Source organism: Megascapheus bottae, chromosome 10 (genome assembly GCF_031878675.1).
Source record: "Megascapheus bottae isolate mThoBot1 chromosome 10, mThoBot2.hap1, whole genome shotgun sequence".
In the NCBI taxonomy this organism is placed as follows: Eukaryota; Metazoa; Chordata; class Mammalia; order Rodentia; family Geomyidae; genus Megascapheus; species Megascapheus bottae.
In genome coordinates, this window is record NC_143518.1 from 43,411,797 (window position 1) to 43,437,493 (window position 25,697).

At 40.3% G+C, this 25,697-nt stretch overlaps 1 protein-coding gene across 3 annotated transcripts in view; it reads right to left on the reverse strand.

Moving 5' to 3' along the window:
• Disp1 (dispatched RND transporter family member 1) overlaps positions 1-13,361 on the reverse strand; it is a 153,756-nt gene extending 140,395 nt beyond the window's left edge. For all 3 annotated transcript variants that reach the window (XM_090341147.1, XM_090341144.1, XM_090341143.1), the window contains exons 1-2: positions 13,224-13,361; positions 7,238-7,299 (exon numbers count right to left, since the gene is read on the reverse strand). The gene's annotated coding sequence lies outside the window, so the exon portion shown is untranslated. The remainder of the gene's footprint in view (positions 1-7,237; positions 7,300-13,223) is intronic.
• Positions 13,362-25,697: the final 12,336 nt, after the last annotated feature.

The window sequence follows — 25,697 nt, forward strand, 5'->3', positions numbered from 1 at the left end:
TTTATATTTAGCAACTATAGGCTGCAGGGTTTTTGTGGATAAAAGATAAGCAGTTACACCCGGTTATAAACTACACCCAGCATCAAACATGGTTCCATAAATATTACAGGCATTTAGTATACACTGTTAACTGAATTTGAGATCTACTACCTGTGAAATAATCTCTCAATCTTTTACATGTCGTTACATGTGGAACTTTAATTCATAATGCCACACAGTTGTGTATATATAAATCAATAAACTATGCAAAACTTAAAAGATACTAGTATTTTTCCCTAGACAATAATGTTGAAATTCCCAATACTGAAACAAACAAGCTTTATCTGAAGAGCATTTCACAATAATTGAAGGCCACTGATGTACTAAAGGTGCTACACAACTAATATCATACACACAGCCTGCAAAAGAAATAAAGGTCACAGAGCAATTTGAATAATAAACATATGCTGAACACACTGCAGGCATTCAAATCCATGTGCCTTTGGTAGGTTCTTCACAAACTTAGATACATTCTAGATGAATGAGGTTCTTTCCCCTGTAATACTAAAACAAAAGGACAATGACCAGATCTATGTAAAATGATGATGAAGTCATAATCTCACAGATGCTGACTGTCATCTCTGAAAGACAGTTGTCAAATATCACACAGAGTGTTTGATTTTATAAAAATGAAAGAGCTTATTTGCTTCAGCTAAAAGCTAACTTATGAAGGTAGGGACTGTGTAGAGAAGATCAATCAAAAAGCAATGCAACTGACTTATGAAACACTAACACCTCTGTATATCACCTTTAAAATAACATATTTTTAAGTTTCCTACTTAAAAAAACACTGCAGAAATTTTGCATTGAAACTCTTTTTTTATTATTATTTTTATTTTTTGTCAGTTCAGGGGCCTGGACACTGCTCAAGGCTATCATTCTGCCACTTGGGCCACTTCTGGCTTTTGCTGTTTATGTGGTACAGAGGAATCAAACACAACCACTCAGCCATAGTCCCAGCCCCTGAAACTCATTTCTTTAAAGACAAAGGAAGGAAGAAAAAGAACGGAATGGGGGGGGGGGGAGTCTCAATATCCATACACAAATTACACAATCTTCTATTCATTGCAGTGGCCCAAAGAAAGAAAAATGCAATTGACTTACAATGAGTCCTTTGAAACAGCTGCTTGATTTCATGGACAAGTTATGTGGTTTGCAAGACTTGAAGATCAAGTCAGTGATATACACCAAGTCACATGGGTCACTTAAGGGAAAGGCACAGAAATATCAGTCTGGAGTTTATACTGGCTGTGCAAATGAGTGTACTTAGTCCTTACCCAACATCACTACTCACAAAGCACGCCACTGTTTCCCTTCAAATGCTCATCTCTTCTATCAGCACCGATGAGCACTATAGCCAAAAACACCAAATTAACACCAGCTGCTGCAAAACTAGTAGCTAACATCAAGAATTATTCCAAAAACAATCTAGGTTAAGCATCAGTTCAACTAAAATGCTATCTTCAGGAATATTAGCAAGTAAAGCAAAATAGCTTATGTAGGTAATCACAGTAAAGATTATGTGAAAAAGGAAAAGTAGCACACACACCATTCTGAGTGGCAAATAACTGTTTTCACCTAAAGAAAAAAAGAAAGAAAGAACTAAATATACATGAAAACTGTAATATAAATTCTTTGATACTGATTTTTAAGTCTAAGATACTTCCAGAAACACATTTTAAAAAAATCTTTAAGTCTAAGATACTTCCAGAAACACATTTTTTAAAACCCACTTACAGAAAACTGATTAAGTAGGGACAGGGATATCATCTTTTTAAATCTTCTTTAAGGTGCAATGTTCTCAGAACAAACTTTGCAGAAATTCCAATACAAATAAGTCTTGACATGTTCATGGTAATTGTAGCCTTCATGTCATAAATCTTAGGGCTCCAGCTCCTACGTGAACTTGGGGCCTGGCACCCCAGACACTGAACAAGCAATCCAGAAAGCCTGATTACCTTAGAATAAAGTACAAAAGAAAACAATACTTAGAAGCCAATTTAAAAACTCTGTTCTTGGGGCCGGGAGTTTGGCCTAGTGGTAGAGTGCCTGCCTAGGAAGGTGCGGGTTCGATTCCTCAGTACCATATACATATAAAAAGCCAGAAGTGGTGCAGTGGCTCAGGGTAGAACACTAGCCTTGAGGAAAGCCCAAGGACAGTGCTCAGGCCCTGAGCTCAAGCCCAAGACTGGCCAAAAAAAAAAAAAAAAAAAAAAAAACCTCTTTTCTCAAACCAGGTGTCAGTACTCATACCTTTAATCCTACCTAGATACTCAGGATGCTGAGATCTAAAGATTGCAGTTTGAAGCCAGATCACACAGTGAGACTCCCTAACCACCAATTAACCAGGAAAAGGGCTATACTGAGAAGTGGCTGAAGTGATAGCATGCCAGTCATGAGTGGAAAAGCCAGCAAAATACCTTGAGTTTAAGCCCCAGATAGGTTCTCATAGTTTTCTTCAACAATACAGTTGATGTAAAGATCCAGGAAGGGGAATTTCTAAATTTCCCTTTCTGGAAGACATTTAGAGATTCTTCAAACAAATGTGTATTTCTTATGACTATCATTGGAAGAGGTTTGACAGATATGAGCAATGGGCCCATGGTAAATTAAATCCAAAAGCATCTGCACACTCCTCACCTCTAAGGTTCACTGGCAAATATACTAGATAAGCACAAGACAATATGGCTTTATTCTGTCTAGGGGCTGAAAATGACCTATAAAAAGCTGTATTGAGCTGGGCACCAGTAGCTCACACCTGTAATTCTTGCTACTGAGGAGGCTGAGATCTAAAGATCATGGTTTGAAGCCAGCCCAGACAGAAAAGTCCACAAGTCTTCCATCTACAATTAACTACCAAAAAAAAGAAAAAACAAAAAAAAGGCTGGAGGTATAGCTGTGGCTCAAGTGATAACCTTGAGCAGAAAAGCTCAAGGACAGCACCCAGGCCCTGAGTTCCAGCCCCAGGACTGGCAGAAACAAACAAACAAACAAACAAACAAACAAAAAGAGAGGGGGAGGGAAGGGAGGAGGGGGGAAGGAGGAGGGAAGGAGGGAGGGAAGAAAGGAGAGAACTATACTAAATACATTTTAAATCTTTTTTAAAAAATACATGACAGGGCCAGGAGTTTGGCCTAGTGGTAGAGTGCTTGCCTAGTGTGCACGAAAACCCAGGTTCGATTCCTCGATACCACATGCATAGAAAAAAGTCGAAAGTGGTGCTGAGGCTCAAGTGGTAGAGCTCTAGCCTTGAGAAAGTACAAGGACAATGCTCAGGCTGTCAACTCAAGCCCAGGACTGGTTTAAAAAAAAAAAATGACAAAGCCAGAATACAGTATAAAAAATGTTACAAGGGCAGAAATACTTCAAAAAAAACTAAAAGGACAAAGTGCTTATTTTTTATTCTGCTCAAGGGGCAGAACGGGAAAGGGCTATAGCCCTGTACAAAATACAATAAAAACTTGAGGCCCAATACAACAAAGACCCGGGTTTGATTTCTCAGTACCACATACATAGAAAAAAGCCAGAAGTGGTGCTGTGGCTCAAGTGGTAAAGCCTTGAGAAAGTCCAAGGACAGTGTTCAGGTCCTGAGCCCAAGCCCAGGACTGGCAAAAAAAAAAAAAAAAAAAAAAAAAAAGCTGAGTATAATCATGTGCACCTATCATCAAGCTATGAGGCACAAGTTAGGAACACTGAGGTCAAGCACGACCGAGGCAAAAACACATGAGTTTGTCTCAAAAAATAGAAAAATACATTCTCTGCCTCCTGAATAGGTGGATTTATAGCTTCACAGGACTGAGTTTTCCTCCACAGAAACTAAGTTGTGGAATAGGTACACCATAATTTAAATATTTGAATTAAAACCTTGTTCTAACTATTTTTCTGACTGTACTTGGTGAAAACCACATATAATAACATGAGGTAGATTTTCTGTAGTCATCAAGATGACATGGTCTTCTCATCTAGAATAGGAATGCTAAAATCTGCAAAGGTTTTGCAAGAGACCAACTGGCAACTGTTAAAACTTAAGAAGAAAGTTTAATTGCAATGGAAATGGAAAAATCCTGCACACATATACAGATTCTAATAGAAAATGACACCGGAGAGTTTATAAATGGAAATCACACATAAGACTGTATTATATATAAAACAGAAGAATCCATTTGATGAGTACCAGAGTCGGTAAGAACTGAGTCCCTGAAATCAGGTTGGCTGAATTCAAATCTCAGCTCCAATAATTAGTGTATAACTTGGACAAGCTATTTAGCCTCCATAACCCTCCATTTCGGTCTCTGCAAAATTGGCATAATGGCCCTTAATAGGATTGCAATGAAGATTAAATTAAACATAACACATGTAAAACACTTAGCACAGTGATTAGCACAGAGTAAATATTTAATAACTGTTAGTTGCCTTATATTTTCTGGTTTGTTTTTTTTTTACAAAATACCAACAGAAACATCAAAAAGTACCTTAACAGTGGTTAACAAAATTCTGTTTCGTTACACACTTCCTGATGAGAGTAGGCAATTCTAATGGCCATCATATAGCATTCAGCAAACACTACAGCCTGAAAGCCATCAGTAGCCACAAATTAAATCATCATAGTCTACTTAATTAAGTCCAGAACGCTAATAATCAGGTTACAGTATTAAGGGTCTAATAATGTATTTCTATGATACACTGTTACTAAAAATGACCACGAGAAACAATTAGGAATCTTAGTCAGCTACAGTACAGTCAAAAAGAAATGAAAAATCATCAGCCTACACCCCAAATGGGTATGTCTGCTGCAGGATATGGCAACTGGGTGACAATGTATTAGCAAGATAGGCAATTCAAAATGGTTTGGTTGTCTCGGGTTCCAATGAGTAAAATATGGGTCTACTACCGGCAATCTCAAAAATTCAATATGTATTTGACCTTTTTCAAAATCAATTTTGAGAACTATGAATAAAAACTGTACATATTAACAAGTGCAATGGTTTATGATTGTTATCTCCCCTATTCAGGAGATAGAAATCAAGATCATGCTTCAAGGCCAACCCTGACTCTCATGCCAACAAACAAGTACAAACTTACTTGGCACACACTTGTCACTCAGCCACTGGTAGGCATAGGTAGGAGGATTACCCTTGGAAGCCAATCTTGAGCAAAAATGCAAAACCTTATCAAAAAGCAGCTGCCTAGCAAGCAGAAGACCCTGAGTTGGTACCCCAATATATTTAAGCAAAAATAAAACTGGTACATTTTAAGTGTACAACCTGGAGTTTTGATATATGATTTTGATATAAATCAATGCATTTGACAACATTTGTTTTAAAAAAAATCCATTCTCTGGGAAAGGAACATCTTATCTGAAACCTAAGAGTAAAAACTGCAATGGAAAGATGCAATTCTTGAGTTCTTATGAGATCCCAACCTCCCCTATCCTTATCCTCAATCTCCTCCCCATCTCCATACTTCCCCACCCTCATTCATACTCTCTCTCCATCCCTGTCCACATGCGCCTCCATCCCCACCTCCCACTCCCATCCCCAAGAGGAACTATGAACAGCTAATCAGCAGCAAGAGCCATCAGCACCACCTGGACAAGCTTCTAGGGCAGAAATCTAATAACTACTTACTTGGTAGCCATTAATTTACTCTCATTTCAAAGTGGCCTTTTTATCTAGGTTTAGAAAGTATGAAATGGTCTTTAAAAAATAAAAAAAAAATCTGCAGCAGATGGAAATGAATTCATCATTACCCTCCATTATCCCTTTCACTGGCAATAACTTGTGGTTGTAAAGCAAAGAAAGAAAAAAAAAGAGTTGGGGTGATTTTAATCAAAGCTTGGATTCTAGCCCTGCCCTGCAGCATGCTGTAATATGAGAAATGTTCCAGCCTCACATTCCAATAGAAATGAATTTTTATGTGACTAGCTCCTGACATTAACTGCTACCTCTCCTGTGCTATTGTTCTTATTCATGCAGAGGTTATTTCCAAAGTACATACTACTTTCAACCACACTGAATGCCAAATTACAGTTTCATCCCTGAAATCCTGATCAATAGGACACTGATTTAACAAAAGTTTGAAGCAGCACACAGGAACTAAACCAATGGAATGCAATACTTCTAAAAGTACACAAATGAAAATCTAGAATCAGCAGGCATGCTGTATATGCTAAAAAAAAAAAAAAGTATTTTAGAGCTGGGCACAGTGGCTCACGCCTACAATCCTAGCTACTCAGCAGGCTAAGATCTGAGGATCAAGGTTCAAAGCCGGCCCGGGCACAAAAGGACCTGAGACTCTTATCTCCAATTAACCTCTAGAAAACGGGAAGTGGGGCTTGCCTCAAGGTTAGGGCGTTAGCCTTGAGCTGAAGAGCTCAGGCACAGCACCCAGGCCGAGTTCAAGCCCCATGACCCACAAAAATAAATAAATAAAATAAATAAATAGGTATTACAGTAGTACCAACTGAGGCAAAGTATTTGATTTCTCCAAATATCTACCTTCTACAAGAATTGCTGTGAGGACTTCACAGTATACTAATATCCACTCCAATACTGGGCATGTAATATATGGACAATAAGTATGAACCATTTTAGCAACAAAATTTCAACCAGTCAGTAACATGTATTACTATTCTGAAAAAGAAAAACAAGTTCCCTGGGAGACCATGTAACTTGACAACATATAAATTAGAAGCATTTCTCTAATGGCAACTTAGAAGATAGTAAATCACAAATAAGAGGTGAGTAATATTTCATAGAGTATATTTAAGCCAGGCATCAGTGCCTCATTAGTGTAATTCTAGCTACTCACGAAGCTGAGATCTGAGTATCAGGATTAAAAGCCAGCCTGGACAGGAAACTCCATGAGACTCTTATTGCCAATAAATTACTCAAAAAAAAAGCTGAAGTGGTACTGTGGCTCAAGTGGTAGAATATTTGCCTTGAACAAAAAGAAGCTCCGGGATGGTACCCAAGCCCAGAGTTCAAGTCCCAGGACCAGTCCCTGCCCCCCCCCCAAAGGAGTACATTTAAGGGTATATTTAAATAAGCAATGCAAGTATATATATGTGTGTGCATATGGGGGGGCTTTATGTACTTATGCACATACATATAGAGGGAGTGTGAGTGTGTGTGTGTGTGCACATACAATGAGATTATTTAAGGATCTAGAGAGGGGAAAACCCAAGGAGGAGCTGTACCTGTTTGTAAAAGATCCTGTTTCCTGTTTCTTCCCCATTATTCTTCCTCCTCTTCTGAACTCCTATAGGAAAGAAATATGCTCTCTTACATGAAGCGAAGGAGGGAGGGAAGTGGGAAGGAAGGAAGATGGGGAGAGGAGGGAAGGAAAGGAAAGGGAGGGGTTGAGAAGGGAGGAGGAGGGGAGGGGAAACAGAATTCAAAATATCACTTGCATAACAAATGTATGCTAATGAGCGGTCACAGAAAAAATAACCTATATATATTAAGCCATTTGTTAATTCTTTGAGTATACTTTAAAGCAGAGTATACTTTGTATATATATAAAATGTACCTTGAGATTAGGTCTACCAGTCACTCCACACTTTATCCTATATTTAGTCACATACCTCAGGTGGGCAAATAGGAGGGAAATCATTAGTCCCTACAAAGACTATGTGCAGTGGACATATGATGTTAATTTTGCCAGTAAGGCAGAAAGCTGAAGGACTTTATATATAATGTGCCCAACATCTCTCTTAACTGTATTGAGACTGCAATTGGTCATCAGATGACACTATTATAACCAGAATTCAGCCAAAATTTATGCCTGAAACCTGGCAACCTTCTAAATTTGGGGAACCACTTAGCACCTACAATGGAACATTCTTAGAAAGTTTCAAATTCCTAACCAATGCTTCACACAGAGCTCTTGGGTCCATCAGCATCTTGTCTCTCTAGCTTATCCTACTCCACAAGAAAACTGAGGTAACATCTCTTGGTCCTTGCATTTTCTGTCCTTAAGGTCTATGGGAATATCCCCCTGTGAATCATCACATGGTTAGCTTGTATTTACCTCCAAAATTGTTCAAAGCTCCACAGTTGAAAGCACAGTGTGTCCCAGAGCATACATCATCCACTTAGACTTTTCATATCCTGCTTCTCTCTATTCATCCACCCTACCTGACAATGGATATCACCCCTATTCTCTTATGTATCCATTTATACTACTTAAAAAGGAGACTTAAAGTCATCTTTTCTGCCGACTGGGATTAGCTTCACTACTTAACTACAACCACACTGGTAGCAGAAAAGACTCTATGAACTGGAAATCAAGAGACTGAGGAGTTTAATCCTGGTTCTTTATTAGCTGTGCTACCTGGACAAATCATTTATCTTTCTGGAACACTGCAGTGCCTCAAACATAAATTGGGGAATTAGACTAAATAAGCCTGAAACTAATTCCTAGTTCCAAGAACATTTGATGCTACATATGTGTATAGTATAAACAATGTGAAAACTTGTAACATTTTTAAATGTTTAAGACTTTTTAAATATAAAACATTAATAGATATGGAACTACAAGTAAGAGAAAATAAATTTCAAAGGGCAAGGGCTACTTTCCTTTATTTGACTCATGAAGGAAAACCTATGATGTGACTGTTTTCAGGTCTCTTAAGTCCTGAATATTCACTTTCATGTTTCCTAATCACTCTGCAATATTTTGCATGTCACTTTTGTATAATACATCAAAAGTATTTAAAATACTCACTCTAGTGGTTAGTTTCATATCAACATGGCTATTTGACCTCACCCAGTTATTTAATCAAACACTAGTTTAGGTATGAAAAGTTTAGTTTGCTGTAAATGTATTGTTGCACATGTGGTTAATATCTACAGAAAGTTAATAATGTAGGCAATATGAGCAGGACTCATCCAATCAGTTGCAGGTATAATGAACCAACGCTGGTGTTTTTCAGAAATGAAAGGAGTCTGCATCAAGATACATCAAGACCACCTGAATTTTCAGCATGCTGGACATTGCAAAATGTCAGCACATTTTCCTTAACTGAATGAACCAATTCCTTAAAATAAACCTTTTGTTTTGTAAACAAAAAGGGTACATGGGCTGAATATGACATTAATTCTATTACTCTGGAGAGCTCTGGCTAATCACTAACACAGTGAAAGTTAGTGTCTTTTGTCAAGTAAAGTCTAGTTAGATGATTGCATCTTATAACTTAAAATACAGTATAGCACCTTAAGTAGTGTTGATTGGATTACTGCTGTTATTTTTTTATTTTTATTATATTATTAGCTCAATATGATCGTGAGTCACCGTAACAGTCCACTGAGTTCAACACAAGCTTTCAGGAGTAATACAGAGGTACATGACAAAGGTAAGTGAGTAACAAGACTGGCACCAAAATATAGTTCCACAGGCTGAAACACTGAACTTCTAAAACACAGGCAGGATAAAATTTAACAGAATATACATTATTTGCAATAGTAGCTAGTCACTATGGAACAGTCAATTACTTAGTAGGTTTAAAACACAGGAGTTGGGTTTGATAAGGTCTGCATAGTCCTTAGTTTTAGAAAGTAAAATTTGGTTTGGGATCCTTCCTGCACTTCCTTCCCAGCTAGGACCCTCCAAGTTCACCCAGGTACAACATCCCTTATGCTTAGTCTTCTGCTGCTACCATGTTTTCACCACTCATCACACTGGCGAAAACATCAGTGCTGAAACAAGTGAGTCCAATTACAGTCCCTCTCCCTAATTGTCACATAAACTTCACTTTCATGAGGCTCTCCCAGGGCATTCTCATGGAAGTTAGAGGGACAGCCTTCTTCCCAGCCACTGCAGGCAGTAAAGTAGCACATATCTGTAAGATATTTTAAAACTACACTGAAACCAACTAAAAGTCTGATGTATTATTACTAGGCAATTCAAATCCACCTCTGTCCTAAAAATACTCTGACATCCACGGCGCAGAGCTCCTACCCTTGTCATGCATCACTAGTAATGGTCAACTTTCCCTAGCCCTCACCAAGCCTTTTATCCAATTGTTCTTTGTCTCCGAATGTAAAATGTATTTTCTTACACTATTTGTAATTATGAAGTGTATCTTGCCACAATTATTCAAGTTTGTGAATAATTTAATGTGATGTCTCACTTTAAGCAAAATTGGGTAGAGTCCATTTGTATAATTGCAAAAAACAAAAAAGGAATGACTCAACACTAAAACTATTTTTAAAACAATAATAATCTAAACAAGAAATCCATAGTCATAACTCCCTGCATAGGAGCAAAAACATGTCCAGAGATCGATGGATCCAGCATAATGGCCAGGACTGCAGTCTTGTTTGGCTGTTCTCATTCCCTTCTGAGTTACACTGATGTCTAGGCCATCTTGATCACTATGCAAGAAAGAGACTGACTCAGCAGAGGGAAAAAAGGCAGAAAGTGACTGTAAAAGAAGAGACTACCTCAGCCATCCTTGCTGGCAGTTTGCTATCTCACTGTCCAAAAACTATATCTCAGCTGTATCTAATTCTTCTGATTCTATCAAGTGGCAAGGAATGGCTAGGATATGCATATAAGTAAAAATGTACTAGAGACCATAAAATCAAAGCACTCAATACAGCAACTTGTTTGGTTATCTCATAAACTGTAGCTAAGAAAAGGCAAGTGTTTTACTGTGTGCCAATGAACCGTGTTTCAGTTTTCACTGTTCTAGAAGTTCTTCCTATGCAGATACATATACACTGGAGTAGAAATAAAAAGAAACTATGAATCCATTCATGCAAATTGCTGCATCAAACACAAAACTGCTATTATTGGTTGTGTTAAACCACAACTGAATCGTACAAAATTACACAAAGAATGTATCCAAAGGAAAGCTAAGAAATTTACTCAACAACCAGAACAAAGAACAACCATTTCAAAGAGTTTCCAAAACCAGACCAAATTTCAAACATACCATTCAAATACCCTTCAGATACACAGAAGGAGGTGCCCTTGTGTTTCAACCCTGAGCACTTTGGCCACCATGAACTAAAGCTGGCAACTGGCATAAGTTCTCGGGTTTTTCTCTCTCAAAAATACAATGGCAGGAAAACGGGGAGGAATGTAGTTTGGGGGATGCATGTGTGTGTAAGCTTGAACTCAGGCCTCACATACTTAATTGGCTTTTTGCTCACAGCTGGTTCTCCACTATTTGAGCCATATCTCCAGTCCAGCTTTGTTGCTGGTTACCTGGAAATAGAATGTTTTGGACTTTTCTGCCCAGGCTGCTTTGAATCCTGATCCTCAACACTCAGCCTCATGAGTAGCTAGGATTATAATCAAGTGCCCCCTGCATCTGCCTAGAATACAGGTTTGAACCCAAGACTATGTGATTAAAATAAAAATCCTATCGGAGAAACACTTATTGTCTATTTAATGAAATATTAGCCAGATATGCTGGTGCACACTTGTAATCCCAGCTACTGGAGAGGCAGAGATCAAAAGGATCAAGTCAAGGCCAGCCTAGACAAAAAGTTATCATCATTCCATCTCAACAAATAAACTAAGTGTGGTGGTATTTTCCTGTAGTCTTATCAGGGGGCATAGGTAAGAGGATCACTATCTAAGGCTTCCAGGGGGGAAAAAAAAAATCAAAAGCCTTGCTGGGAAACAAAACTAAACAAAAGGGGATCCAGAGCAGGGCTCAAGGTAAAGCCTAACAAGGGAAGGTTCTCAGGCACAAAGCCCTGAATTCAAACTCCAGTACCACCACTAGCAACAACAAAAAGAAACAGCACAGTAGTTAACTCAATAACTTCAGAGATTATATAATCTTGAAGCACATGTTGAAGCACTGTTCGTGATTAGGCACTATTATACAACTTGTCAATATCATCTGTGCTCCTTTCTGTAACTATCTCCACCACAGATCTTCAAGAGAATCAAGAACTGAAAATAAGCTAGCAAGACACCAGCGTACTAAGGAATATAAAATGTCCTTGTATAAGTTACCTGTACAAATATAGAAAATGTTTAAATGAAAAATCTTAACAATGGAAAAGATAAACACTTGGGCTGGGAATGTGGCTTAGTGGTAGAGTGCTTTCCTAGCATGCACGAAGCCCTGGGTTCAATTCCGCAGTAGCACATACACGGGAAATGCCAGAAATGCACTGTGGCTCAAGTGGTAGACTGTTGAGTCTTGAGCAAAAGAGGCGAAGCTCAGGGACAGTGCCCAGGCCCTGAGTTCAAGCTGGAAAGAAAGAAAGAGAGAGACAGAGACAGAGATAGAGACAGACAGAGACAGAGACAGAGAAGCAGAGAGAAAGAGAGAAAGGAAGAGGGAAGAAAAGAGCACTTAAAGTAAACAAAATAATGGTTAGATATCAACCTTCCACAAATGACAGCATCATGGCTTGTTCCTGACTAATTTGTGGCAAAAATCCAATTCACTTAACATCTAAAAATGTACTGCAACGTAGGGCAGAAAAACGATGGCACTATAACGACAAACGTTGACAGCACTTTCTCTGTAATTATCACAGTCCAAGATAAAGAAAGTCTGACAACCTAAACTCAGCAGTAGGGTAGAGTCAGTCCATAAGGAAAAACTTTGGTTGGCATGTTTGTCTAAATAAGAGATTTTAAACTACTACCAGTCTGACAAAGAAAGGCAGCAGCGAGTTGCATGTAGATGGAGAATCGTTCTCAAGTTTTCCTCAGAAATGTAAAATATCTTCCCGAAATCCATACCGAAGGGGGGAGGGAATATATTTTTTAAAAAAAGAAAAAGAAAAAAAGCACTAATCGCAAATCGATTCATTGGAGTTCTGCATCCAATCTGTGTGGGATCATCTTTCTGACTCTGGGTAGGTCACGTCGTCCTTCTGGAGCCCGGCCCTCCTCCAGAATCTCTCTTCAGATGCCAGCCTTAGCCACCCGTGCCACCCTCGGGTACCCCGCCGGGACGCGGGACGCCGGACGCGGGACACACCCCCATCCCGGGACTCCGGTCCGCGGAGGTGCATCTCCGCCCCGGTGTCACCGCCACCCCGTCCCGGGGCCTCTCCTCCCCAGGGTCCCCTGCTCAGCCCCCCACACTGTCCAGGCAGCCCCGCGGCCCGCCCCCTCGCTTTCCCCAGTCCCGGCCCCTACCTCAGCCCCGGAGTCCCAAGCTCTCCCTCCGCCCGCACACGCAGCACCGCCTCTCCAGTGCCTACCTGGTCTCTGGTCCCGTGGCGCCAGACGACAGCGCGCCCTGAAGCGTCCACACAGAGGCGACGGCGAGCGCCCACGACCGACGTTCTGACTCCAGCTCCGACTCCGTCTCGGGCTCCGAACTCACCTCCAGTCAGCGCTCCTGGCCCGAAGCCGCGCTTCCGCCTGGCGCGGTGGGCGTTCCCCACCCGGACAGGAAGTCCCGCCCCTGCCCGCTGTGGCCACGCCCCCAGCTGCCCCTCACCACAGAGAGAGGAGCATCAGGCTGAAGAGCTGCGGCCCGCCTCGACCTAAGCCAGAGAGGGGCAGGCCCAGACGCCTGCTTTTTCCACTCTTTCCAGAACCTCACTCATCCTATCTACAAACGCTGGGACAAGTGTCTGCTCTGCTTAAGCCTTTTAAAGAACGCCATGACTCACCCACTGACCTCTGTCCTTACAATTTAGTTGAAAGTCGTTTTAAATAAAAACATAGCTTAATCTCACCTCCAGGCTGTATTTCTTCTTTCATTAATTCAGATATCTGTCATCTACTGGAGATCACTCATGAATCACCAGGTAGACACTGCTGTGGGTGAGGTAGATAGTGCAATGCACAGAGGAAAGCAATGAACTACACATACAATAAATGGTACAGCGGCTATCCTTCATTGCTGGGGAGGCGCTGTGTGTGTGTGTGTGTGTGTGTGTGTGTGTGTGTGTGTGTGTGGTCCAGGGACGAAAGTCTGTGCAGATAAGTGCAATGAAGCTACTGCATGTTAAGGGAACTCCAGCAGGTGTGTGGTGAGCTAGGCAGAGAAGGCCTACAAATGTTGTCTTCAGTTGAGACTAAAACAAAGCAAGCAGAAGGGTAAAGCACAGGTGAGATGGAGAAGGACTTGCAGAGAAGAAAAAAAGGAGTGGATGCTTGGTTTGCCCAGGCTTGCACAAGAACTCCATCAGCTCAGGAAGGTTTGAGACCCTGGAAATAAGAGCAAGCAGAGACCAGGACACATCATGAAGACTTCCACATCTTAGGTCAAGTAATTTGGTGTTGGGACTGCATACACCAGCATCACTGGGGATGCCTGGTACAGACAGAATACTGAATCATGAAAACTGACTAAGATGATTGTTCTAGTCAAGGAAAATATGAACCTGAATAGGGGGAATGAGGAGAATGTGTTTGGACTAAGGGTGTTTGCTTCAATTGTCATATGCAGAAGGGAAGATAGCCCTGTGAAAGAAAGCAGGACAAGCGCTCTAAGGTTTCCCCAGTAAGCAAATCACCCTAAGATGCCAGCCAGAATCATAGGACCACAGAATGGGCCAAGAAAGTAGAGATTTTCATGACTAGCTACAATAATAACTGTCTTCTATTGCTGTTTTCTTGCTTGTTAATGTTTAATGTGTTTGCACACATTCTTTTCCTTTTTTAAAAAGGAATAATATATTTTCTTCTCCCTTTTAACAATAACAGGGTAGGTTGCAGTGTACAGAGGTAAGATTACAGTAGAAGAAAAATAAGGAGTGAGTATTGTATATAAAGTCTGTACTTATAACATAGGGCCATGGCTCAAGTGGTGAGGCCCTGAATTTGATCCCCAGTATGTCATGGTATAACCATGGGGGCACCTCTGGATTGAGTAAAAAGACATAGCTTCCAGTTTTCTCCAATTGGTAAGGTGAGTACTCCATTTGTGATGGCATATGGATTGAATTATGTAATGGGAGGTATTTTGTGAGAGGCAATGGGAGAAAGAAAGCGTGTGTGTGTGTGTATATATATATATATATATATGTGTTGTATATGTGTGTCTGTGTATGAGGAGATGGGAGGGAAGGGAGAAATTAATACCGATGAGTAGACTAATGAATAGATGCTCTGTGAAATGTTTCCTTATACTTCACAACAATACCTTTTTAAATGGGAATGACTGAAATACGCAGTATAGGCAACTCCTTGAAGGGCTACATATTGTACCAGCAGTCACGTCCTAAGTGTTCAACTTAGGCCTGAAGGGGAATCAGGATATTAGATTCTGGGTGCTCTAATTGTGATAGTCATGGGAAAATAGACAAGTATATCATTGATCATGTCCCAGGACCATATAACAGATTAATTTAGAGATGTGAACACTTAAGCCACATCATTTCCTTCATCTCAGGAATTTTAATTGTAGTGTAAGAAAAGGGAGTAGAAGTTGCCATGAGAATGGATTCATATGCCACTAGTGCAGAGGTTTTGTTTTGTTTTTGCTTTTCCAGTCCTAGAGCTTGAACTCAGGGTCTGAGCACTGTCCCTGTGCTTTCTCAAGGCTAGAGTGCTACTATTTGTGCCACACCACCACTTCTGGTTTTTTCTTTGTATGTGGTACTGAGGACTCAAACCCTGGTCTTTATGAATGCTAGGCAAGCACTCTACCACTAGGCCAAACTCCCAGCCTTCACAGAGGTTTTAAAACAAGAAGAGAGTGTTTAGGCTTAAATGATTTGCTAAAAAATCATTAGTATTTGGCACACTGCCCACTTAAACTCCCCCAAAAATCATAGACCTTTTTCTGACAGGAATTCAGAACAAGACACTGAGTGATTTATGTTAATCGGATAAGAAAATGTCTATGAAGGAGTACCACTCTGGCAATATGTGTGTACTAAGGCCATTCACTGGCAGATTTTCAATTCAAGCCCATGTTCCTGTGTGGAAATAACTTTAGTTGCAATAATTGGGAAACAAATGGTAGCTAAAAGTACAAAAGAGGAGAAGAGTTTTTCAGGGCCTTGCAAAGAACAAGCATGCAATAAATATTTGTTAAACTGCTCTATTGATACTCTATCAAAGTTCTCATATATCATTAAGCCATCCTAGAGAACTCAAACTGCTTTAGATCCATAGCAAGGATGTCAGAGAGAAAAGTCTGGCCCACCATGCTTTGGCGTATGCTTTTCTATCCCAGGCACTTTTTCAACACAAGCTCTCTTTTGTTGTCACCTGTGGAATACACTGCTTGTCAGGCCAACTCCAGCCCCTCCACAATGCTGTCAGTTGTTCTCCTCTTAACTGCTTAGTTTAAATCTCAGCCTTTTCAGGTACTGGCTATGTGCTCTTAGATAATGTACCCAACCTCTCTAAGCTACAGTTTCAGCATCTTAAACTGGGGACTAAAACTTGCTTGCAGCAGGGATCTAAATAAGTTCACATAGCTAAAGCACTTACAAGCACATTGGAAGTACAATATAAGTGAAGCTGATTTTTGTTTGTGTGTTTGTTGTTGGTGGTGGTAGTACCAGGGCTTGAACTCAAGGCCTAGGCACTGTGCTTGGGCTTTCTCAAGGCTAGGGCTCTTGAGTCACAGCACCACTTCCGGCTTTTTTCTATGGTTGTGGTACTGAGGGATTGAACTCAGGTCTTCATGCATGCTAGACAAACACTCTACCACTAGGCCAAACTCCCAGCCTGAGAGTTGGTTTTTATTGCATTTAAAAACAATAGCTATGGGGTCAGAAGTTTGGCCTAGTGGTAGAGTGCTTGCCTAGCATGCAGGAAGACCCAGGTTCGATTCCTCCGTACCACATACATAAAAAAAAAAAGCTGGAAATGGTGCTGAGGCTCAAGTGGTAGAGCTCTACCCTTGAGAAAGTCCAAGGTCAGTGCTCAGGCCATGAGCTCAAGCCCAGGACTGGCAAAAACAACAACAACAACAACAACAAAATAATAGTTGGCTTCATCTTGTGTGTATGAAGGGGAGGGGATACAATCCAGTTTCTTACTAGATATAGTTTTTCCTGTTCAGTCACTCCAGTTTTCTTTTCCCTCTACCTTTTTCCTTTCTACTTCTCCCCCAGATTGCCTGTCTTTCTCCTCCTCTACAAAATCAACGTGTGTGTGTGTGTGTGTGTGTGTGTGTGTGTGTGTGTACCTATACTGAGGCTTATCCTCAAGCTCTTGCTCTGTTTCACTCAAAGCTAGTGCTCTACCCATTTGAGTCATATCCCTACTTCTGATGTTTTGCTGGTTATCTGGATATAAAGAGTATAGACTTTTTTTCCCCAAGCTAGCTTCAAACTGTGATCCTCACATCTCTGTCTCCTGAGTAGCTAGGATTACAGGTTGTGCCACTAGAGCCAAGAAAAATCTACTTTGCTCTCCATGAAACAGACTTCAGTATAACCCTCTCACTGCTGCCACCTCTGCTATCTTTCTAATCTGTGCTTATTGAGTGTCTTTGGATGTGGTTTTCTTTCTACCTGACACTTCTTTCTGCCTCCTTTTTTAGCTGGCAAACTCTTGTTCATCCTTGAAGACCATTTCACATGTGACTTTATGACACGTCCCAAGGCCCTCTAAGAGGACATGATGAATCTTGTCCTTACTCGGGAGACTTCATCCTCTGCCATGTTCATAATCACACTCCACATGATCTCACACGTTTACATGCCTGCCTTTCTCCATAGGAATCCAGACTCCCTGGAGGGAGGACATACACCAAAATGATAGCCATGTGTTTTCAGTGATCAATATAGCTAGTGTTTGATAAATGATAAATACATGAACAAAGAAATCAATTTCTGATACCACTCAAAACAGACAGAAAAAAACCACCCACTATTTGAGAGTTTCTAAGCAGAGATAGGAAATGATCTTCCTCCAGTGCTTTCATGATAAGGGACTGAGAATGACCCAGCTTTCAAAGAGCCTGACTTCCCACTCAAAGATTCCAGGAGAACTCAGGGGAAGGAAAGCTGATACATGTGAGTTCATGGAGTTGTGCTGGATAGAAATGAACTCAATTCAGGTTCTAGTTCTATAATTTCAACTTTTATTTTTTGAGCCAGAACAGAGGTTTGAACACAGTACCTCATGCTCTCACTTGGCTCAAGGCTGATGCTCTACCACTTGGACCACATCTCCACTTCTAGCTTGTCGCTGGTAAATTAGAGGTAAGAGTCTCTTGAGGTTTTCTGCTAAGGCTGGTTTCAAACTATGATCCTCAGATGTCAGCTAGGATTACAGGTGTGAATGACTAGCACTTGGCTCTTAATGCACCTCAATTATTAAACTAAGAAGGTATGAGTTTGTGTGTTTGCTTATGTATTAATATACGTATGTATGTATGTATATATAGTACACATGTATATGTACATATACATGTATTCATATGAATATATCTCATCCCAAAAATTAGTTTTCAGACAAATGAATGGCACAGAAGTTCACAGGAAGATTTCCACTTGTATTACATACAAAGGGTCATTCATCAAGATAATCTGAAAATTCAAGTTTAATCAGTTCTTATTACCAAAGAATGTCACACAGAGAAGTGATAAAGTGTTAATTAAGAAAAGTTCAGAAGGATCTTAGTCACAGGGCAACCAAGACAAAAGATCTTGACACTTTTCTTCAACCAATAAGTGGGTATGGTGACACAAACCTATCATCCCAGCTACACCACAAGCTGACATTGGAAGGACCTGCAGTTCCAGAGGAAACAATTTATAGGAATCCATTTCTAGCTATGGCAGAAAGCATAAAACAGAACTATGGCGGTCCGAGTTAGCCTGAGAAAAAATTCCAGAACCTATATTGAAAATGACCAGGAAGAAAGGACAAGAGACTATGGCTCAAGCAGGAAGCACCTGTCTAGCAAATACAAAGCCCTGAGCTTAAATCCAGGTATTGTCACACACACACAAAAATTAGGCCTAGTACTTTAACAAAACAAATGTATGCTTACTAGAAATAATTAGTTTTGATGTGAAATGTGGGATTTTCAAATAATAAGAAATTAATTAATTGTTTAGCCAAACTAACAGGAAACATTTGGCATATTGAGTTTCCCAGCTAATTCCGTCATTTATGTTTTACCTTCTTCTTATTATTTATTCATTGACTAAAGGGAAATATAACATTCCTACTTTCCTTTCTATGGTCCCAAAGAAAGCTCAATTTACAAAAGAGATAATATTTTCCTATGCCATCTGAGCCTCAGTTATCTCAAAAGCTGTTGTCTTCTCCAACATTCCCAGAATGCAATGCTCAGAGGTCCCTGAAAACATCAAAATCATCTGCCAAGGGCTCTTTTAATAGTTCATACCCAGCCATCCTAATAAATTTATTATACCCAGTAACAACCTTTTCTCAATGCTTAACATATGCAGAAATAAAATAGAGAGCTTTTAAAAAGAACTCAAAGCCCTTAAACCAAAGCACCCAAATGAAAACTATAATATTACTCAATTTTTTAGACCAATGATTTTCTATGATTTTTTTTTTTTTGCCAGTCCTGGGCTTGAGCTCAGGGCTTGAGCACTGTCCTTGGACTTTCTCAAGGCTACCACTCTACCACTTGAGCCTCAGCACCACTTCCGGCTTTTTTCTATGTGTGTGGTACCAAGGAATCGAACCCGGGTCTTCATGCATGCTAGGCAAGCACTTTAACCACTAGGCCAAACTCCCGACCCCGATTTTCTATGATTTTTAAGGGGAAGAAAATTCCAGCCAATCTCATTACAAGGGAACAACCCTGTCAGAAGGAAAAAGGTCTGGCTAGATCATTAGGGCAAAAGCTCCTCCCTCCAATAGAAGTTCTACATTCCTCACCATGGCTTTGAGCAGTCCAGTATGCAAGCTTTGGCTAATATGCATGGCCTTTGCCCATTCACTCTGGAAGACTTGCACCCAAACAAACTGACTGGAACCCAGAAGTGAGTACTGGAATGGGCACCCAGTTAAAGGGGCTAAATGCCTCAGAGAGAGCTTATGCATGCTTCATGGAGCCTCTGATTGGATCTGAGGACTGACAGAGTCCACAGGCTGTCCAATCACTTCGCTTTTGAAAGTCACTTAGCTTGTTCTCCTAGCAACATCTTTTTAATCCCTACGATACACACCAGGCAGTACCCCTCCCTTTGTACCTCTCCAAGGGAGCTCTGCTTATCTTTTTCTTCAATAAATCTTTGCTGTTTTACTTCTTCCTCTGTGTGCCTGGAGTCTTTCTGTGAGGCCATAGAGACAAAGAATCAGATCTGGGTGTTGCAGTTTTTAGTATCAACTCCACAATCTAAATGAGTCACTCACCATGTCTAAAGTTCATTGCAATCTCAAATATCCTATCCTGTTATCCAGGTACATTCCTTTACACCTGTGAGATAACTTGAGGAAAGTCTTATTTCAAAAATATGATCATTGAACCTTTGATATAGAACAACAGTGAATTTCAATGACATAGAATTTCTGAGAGAAATTCTGAGGCAAAATAATAAAATATAGTCACTTGCCCTCACGTATTTCTTTCTTTTCCTTGTTTCTTGTTTCTGTAGTATTAGCAAATAATCAAGGTCTTCATTGGCCCTCTCAGTATTTTTATATCCATGGAAAATGTGTAATTAAAAGAGAGAGTAAAGGCCTAGATGTGGTGGCTCACCCTGGCAATCCCAGCTACTCAGGAGACAGAGATCAGGAAGATCATGGTTTGAGACCTGCCCAAACAAAACGTTAGTGAGACTCCATCTCAGCTCACAAACCAGGGATGGTTGTATACACCTGTCATCCCAGCCATAGAAGGTCTCAATCTGCAGCTCTTGAACTTACAGGGGCTGTACTTACTGTAAATAAGGGACTATCAACTGGGTTACGTTTACCTAAGGCTCTATATTTTCATTGCCCAAAACATAATTTTAATTATCCTTTCTTTAGGGAAATCTTGTGCATAATTTATGCCCACTTCTCTAATCTTTCCTACAATGTGTATCTGTGTGTGTGTGGGGGCATGTACATGTGCTCACATATGCATATGTGCCAATATTGAGGCTTGAACTCAGGGCCTTGTGCTTTCCCTTATTTTTTTATGCTCAAAGCGGTGCTTTACCAGTTGAGCCATACCCTCACTTTCATCTTCTTGGTGGTGAATTGGAAGAGTCTTTGAAACTTTTCTTCCTGGTCTGACTTTGAACCATTATTCTCAGAGCTCAGCCTTGTAAGTAACTGGGATTAAAGGTATGAGCCACCAGAAATAGACTATATCTACATTATTATTGCTATTATTATTGCCCGTATTAGTTTGAACTCAGGGCCTCAAACTCACTTGGCTTTGTTGTTCACCAGTGGTAATCTACTACCTGAGGCATGCCTCTAGCCTAGATATTTGCTGGTTAAACCCAGTCTCACAAACGTTTCTGCCTGGTCTAGTTTTGAGCCAGATCCTGTACAGCCAGAATTATAAGAGTAAGAAACTGGTGCTACCTCCATTTTTTTTTGGTTTGTTTTGTTTCATTTTTCTACAGGTGAGGAAGAAACAAATGTGATCAGGATAAGAAAATCAAATGGTATTGTTAAGTATCTATGATATCACATTCCTGAGTGCCACAATGTAATGACTTAGGTGGCTGCAGTGTAACTGAGTTATAATTATTCACATGCAGAACAAACCTTGAGATGTGAAGACCATGATAGTGTCACAATAATTACTGAGAATTATAATTACTTTTGGATTATGATTGCCCATTAGTTTGACAATGACAGTTTAAGTGCAGTTTGGCTCTTGATGGAGATATTTTCACATTTATAAATTGAAATATAAGGAATAATGTAGGTTAAAAAGTACTCTCAAAGCCTTGCGACATCTGTTATCACCTTTAAAACCATTAGTGAAGTTACTTTGAATCTGAAAAGTCCTAAAAATAGAAAGGTAGAGAAATTAATGGAAAGAAATGTTGCCATTTTTAAAAAGGTATTTCTGACCTCCAATACATTCTTACTTCAGAACATGAAGTGACCCAGGCATCACAAGCATGTTAGTGGGCTCAGAGCAGAGCTGTAGGATCCTCTGTGGGAACAGCTCTGGAGATCGGAGATGGAATTAATTCCAGCCTTTGCACCTGCCTCATAAGAGCATTCAGGCTGGATCAGAAGTTAGACCCTTGTTTTAGGGACTGAGGAACTGTGGATCTAGGGACTGTCCCAGGTTTGAGAAAATGGAAAGGGTCCTGGCCATATTGTGGTTAGAGCACAAAAGGAATTTTCCTAAAGGCTAGTCTGATTCCAAAGCTAGTCTCTGTTTTCTTCAGGTTGTACTGGAGGGAGGATGGTAGAAATAGTTGCATCCAGTACCACCAAGCGCCTCTTGGAAGCCTCTAGTACACCTGTCTGCCTGTTCCTTCCACCCTCTCCCCTTTCTCTCAGAAATAATCTAACAGGGGCCTGGAGTTTGGCCTAGTGATAGCGTGCTTGCCTAGCATGCACTAAGACCCGAGTTCAATTCCTCAGTACCGTATACATAGAAAAAAACCTGGAAGTGGTGCTGTGGCTCAAGTGGTACAGCTCTAGTCCTGAGAAAGCCCAAGGACACTGCTCAGACCCTGAGTTCAAGACCCAGGACTGGCGAAAAAAAGGAAGAAAGACAGAAAGGAAGGAAGAAAGGAAGGAAGGAAGGAAGGAAGGAAGGAAGGAAGGAAGGAAGGAAGAAAGAATCTTCTAACAACACCCTGCTTTAGCCAGACAGTGACTCCTACTGTTTTCCAATCTTTTATCTTCAGATATCCCCTCTGCCTGCAGGTCCTCAAGGATAAGAGCATCATTCTCTGAGTATAATTAGGAGAGGCCTTATGCCATTCTCTTTCCCAGAAATGAAGACTTCTCATTAATGAAGTATAGTGCATGTTAGAGTTTGGGTGACTATTTTCCATTATGATAAACTGTCCCATATTTTTGGAATACTTGCAATGCATCTGCTCGACCATAACCTTGTCTCCTTGTTGCTATTTTTTCATTTGTTTGTTTTGCCAGTCCCAGGGCTTGAACTCAAGGCCTGGGCACTGTCCTTGGACACTTTTTACTCAAGGCTAATGCTCTTCCACTTGAGCCATAGTGCCACTTCTGGCTTTTTCTTAGTATGTGTTACCAAATAATCAAACCCAGGGCTTCGTGCATTCTAGCCAAGCACTCTTACCACTAGGCCAAACTCTACCCCCCCCCCCCGACAAATATTCTTAACCCCTAATGTTTTTCCTATTTTCATTTTTTAGGTAAGTAATTTTTACAGTGTATTAAAATGTCCTGAAAAGAACTTCAGTCACTGAAACATGAATAACATTGGAATTAAGTAGGAAAAAAGGCTTTTTTTTTTTTTGCTGTCTTCATGTAAACTTAAACTAGAAAATTCTGTTCTCATTCTCTGAATGGAAGGCTCCATATCAATGAAAAAGTATGAACTGTAGTTGTTTCTGATAATTTTTATGGTTCTCAATATGTAAGGTAGAATGAAAGAAGCCACTAATAGAGCACAAACCATATCACTCCTTTATTATGAAGCTTGGGAACAGAAAAATGAATGGGTAGCAATCATGGGTATTAAACAAGGAGACTTGGGGCTGGGACCTGTAATCCCAGCCACTGGAGATACACATTGGAAAAATTAAAGCTGGATGACCTTCCAAACAAAAAAATTAGTAAGGCTCCACAAAACAAACAATCTAGATGTGGTGTTACAACATTTATATATTCCCAGCCAAGCCAGAGGTAAAGGTAAGAGAATCATGACCACTGGTTAGCCCGAGATGCTATCTGATGGTAATAACCTAAAACAAAAGGTCTGGGAAATGTGGCTCACAGGTTGGAAATCTAGCATCATGACGTCTTAGGTTTGGTTTCTCCTGAGGAATCTTTTCATAGCTTACAGATGGCTATCTTTCTCCCTATGTCATCACACAGCCTCTCCTCTTTGTGTATCCCTCCTCTCTCTCTTAAAGGGATATTAGTCCTTAAAAGCCCTGCTTAGCACTGCTAAATGACCTCATTTAACCTCAATTACCCCTTTAGACCCCTTTCCAAATACTATTATATTGTGAGGTATCAGTGGTCAGAGCTACAACTTGTGGGGAAACACCATCAAGTCCATAACAATGATTAATAACCTTCTGCTGGTCAGAAAGGAAGAGACCCGGGCTTGAATTCCATGTTCCTCAGTCCAGAGCCCAGCACACAAGTGTCTCTTGGCTAACATTTATTTTTGAAAGTACAGTGCCAACATGGAGATTGAAGTCTACTGATGATGCTGGGGAGGGAAACATATATGTTTTGAAATAAGAATGGGAACAGTGCTGGAAGATGAAAAGTACTCTTCAACAAACCTGTTCCGTTGTCTGTGATGGATTTTTTGGTCGTGAGGGGCAGTTACAACTCTACCATTGTCTCACACAAGTAGAACTGAAAAGTCAAACTCAGGGGTGATTTTGCAAAAGGAGATGAAGGGGAAGATGTATCCTAAAGCTTTCATAAGATAATAGAAAAAAACTAGGTGTTTAAAAATTATGGGTGGTGGTGTTGTTTTACTGGTCCTGGGACTTGAACAAAAAGTAGCTGAAGGATAATACTCTACCATTTGAGCTACAGCATCATTTTCAGCTTTTTCTGAGTAGCTTATTGGAAATACGAGTCTCACAGACTTTTCAGGCTGACTTTGAACCACAATCCTAAGATCTCAGCTTCCTGAGTAGCTAGGATTATAGGTGTGAGCCCTTGGCACCCAGCTGGAAAGGTTTTTTTTTTTCTTCATTTTTTTTGTCAGTTGTGGGACTTGAACTCTGGACCTGGGCATTGTTCCTATCACCCTATCCCTTGAGCTATAGGGTCACTTCTGGTTTTCTGGTGGTTAATTGGAGATAAGAAATTTACAGACTTTAGTACCGCGGCTGGCTTTGAACCGCGATCCTCAGATCTCAGCCTCCCACATGACTAGAATTACAGGCGTGAACCACTACATCCAGCCGGAAAGGTTTTTGAAAGGAGGATTTTAAGCTTGTCAGGGTAAGGGAAGTTCCCATTCAATCAAATGACAGTTCTCAGGAGGACTACCGTGAGTTTGGCCTGCAGGTGAGTCACCTGGCTACAGCTTGCATGATTTCCAAAGTGGGATAGAGAAAGACTAATGAGAAAAGACAATTCCCTGCCTTGCAACATAGTTGGGTATGGGTTAGGTCTCTTGCCCAAGCAAGAGCTATCTGAGTAAGTGTTACAGGGGCCAGTACTGTTTCATACTCTTACATATCTGAGTACTCCTTATCCACTCCTAGTTCATACATAAAATTTGAAAAATACCTATGGAGGCACAGGGACCAGACAGCCATCTGCACTGTAGGCTCACAGTGAAGCATGGTTGTTGAAAGCAGGTTAGGAAAGGAGGAAGAAGGAAGCAAATAGGCAGGAAAATACATTTGCTCTAATTAACATTAGACTATCTCACTGTACATTATAGAAAACTCAGTAGGTAATTCTTAAAACTCAAATCAAGAGTAGTCCTAGTACTGCAAAAAATATATACATATTTGGGAGAGGCAAATGTGGAAAATATCTTGTATTATCAAATAGCAACACCTAGTGACCACATCTAAAACAACATGGGAATTTATTTTATTTTATTTATTTGATTTGATAGAGACTGGTCTGGTTACAATAGCTCACACTGACCTTGAACTGGCTAGGTAGCCCAGCATGGCCTCAAA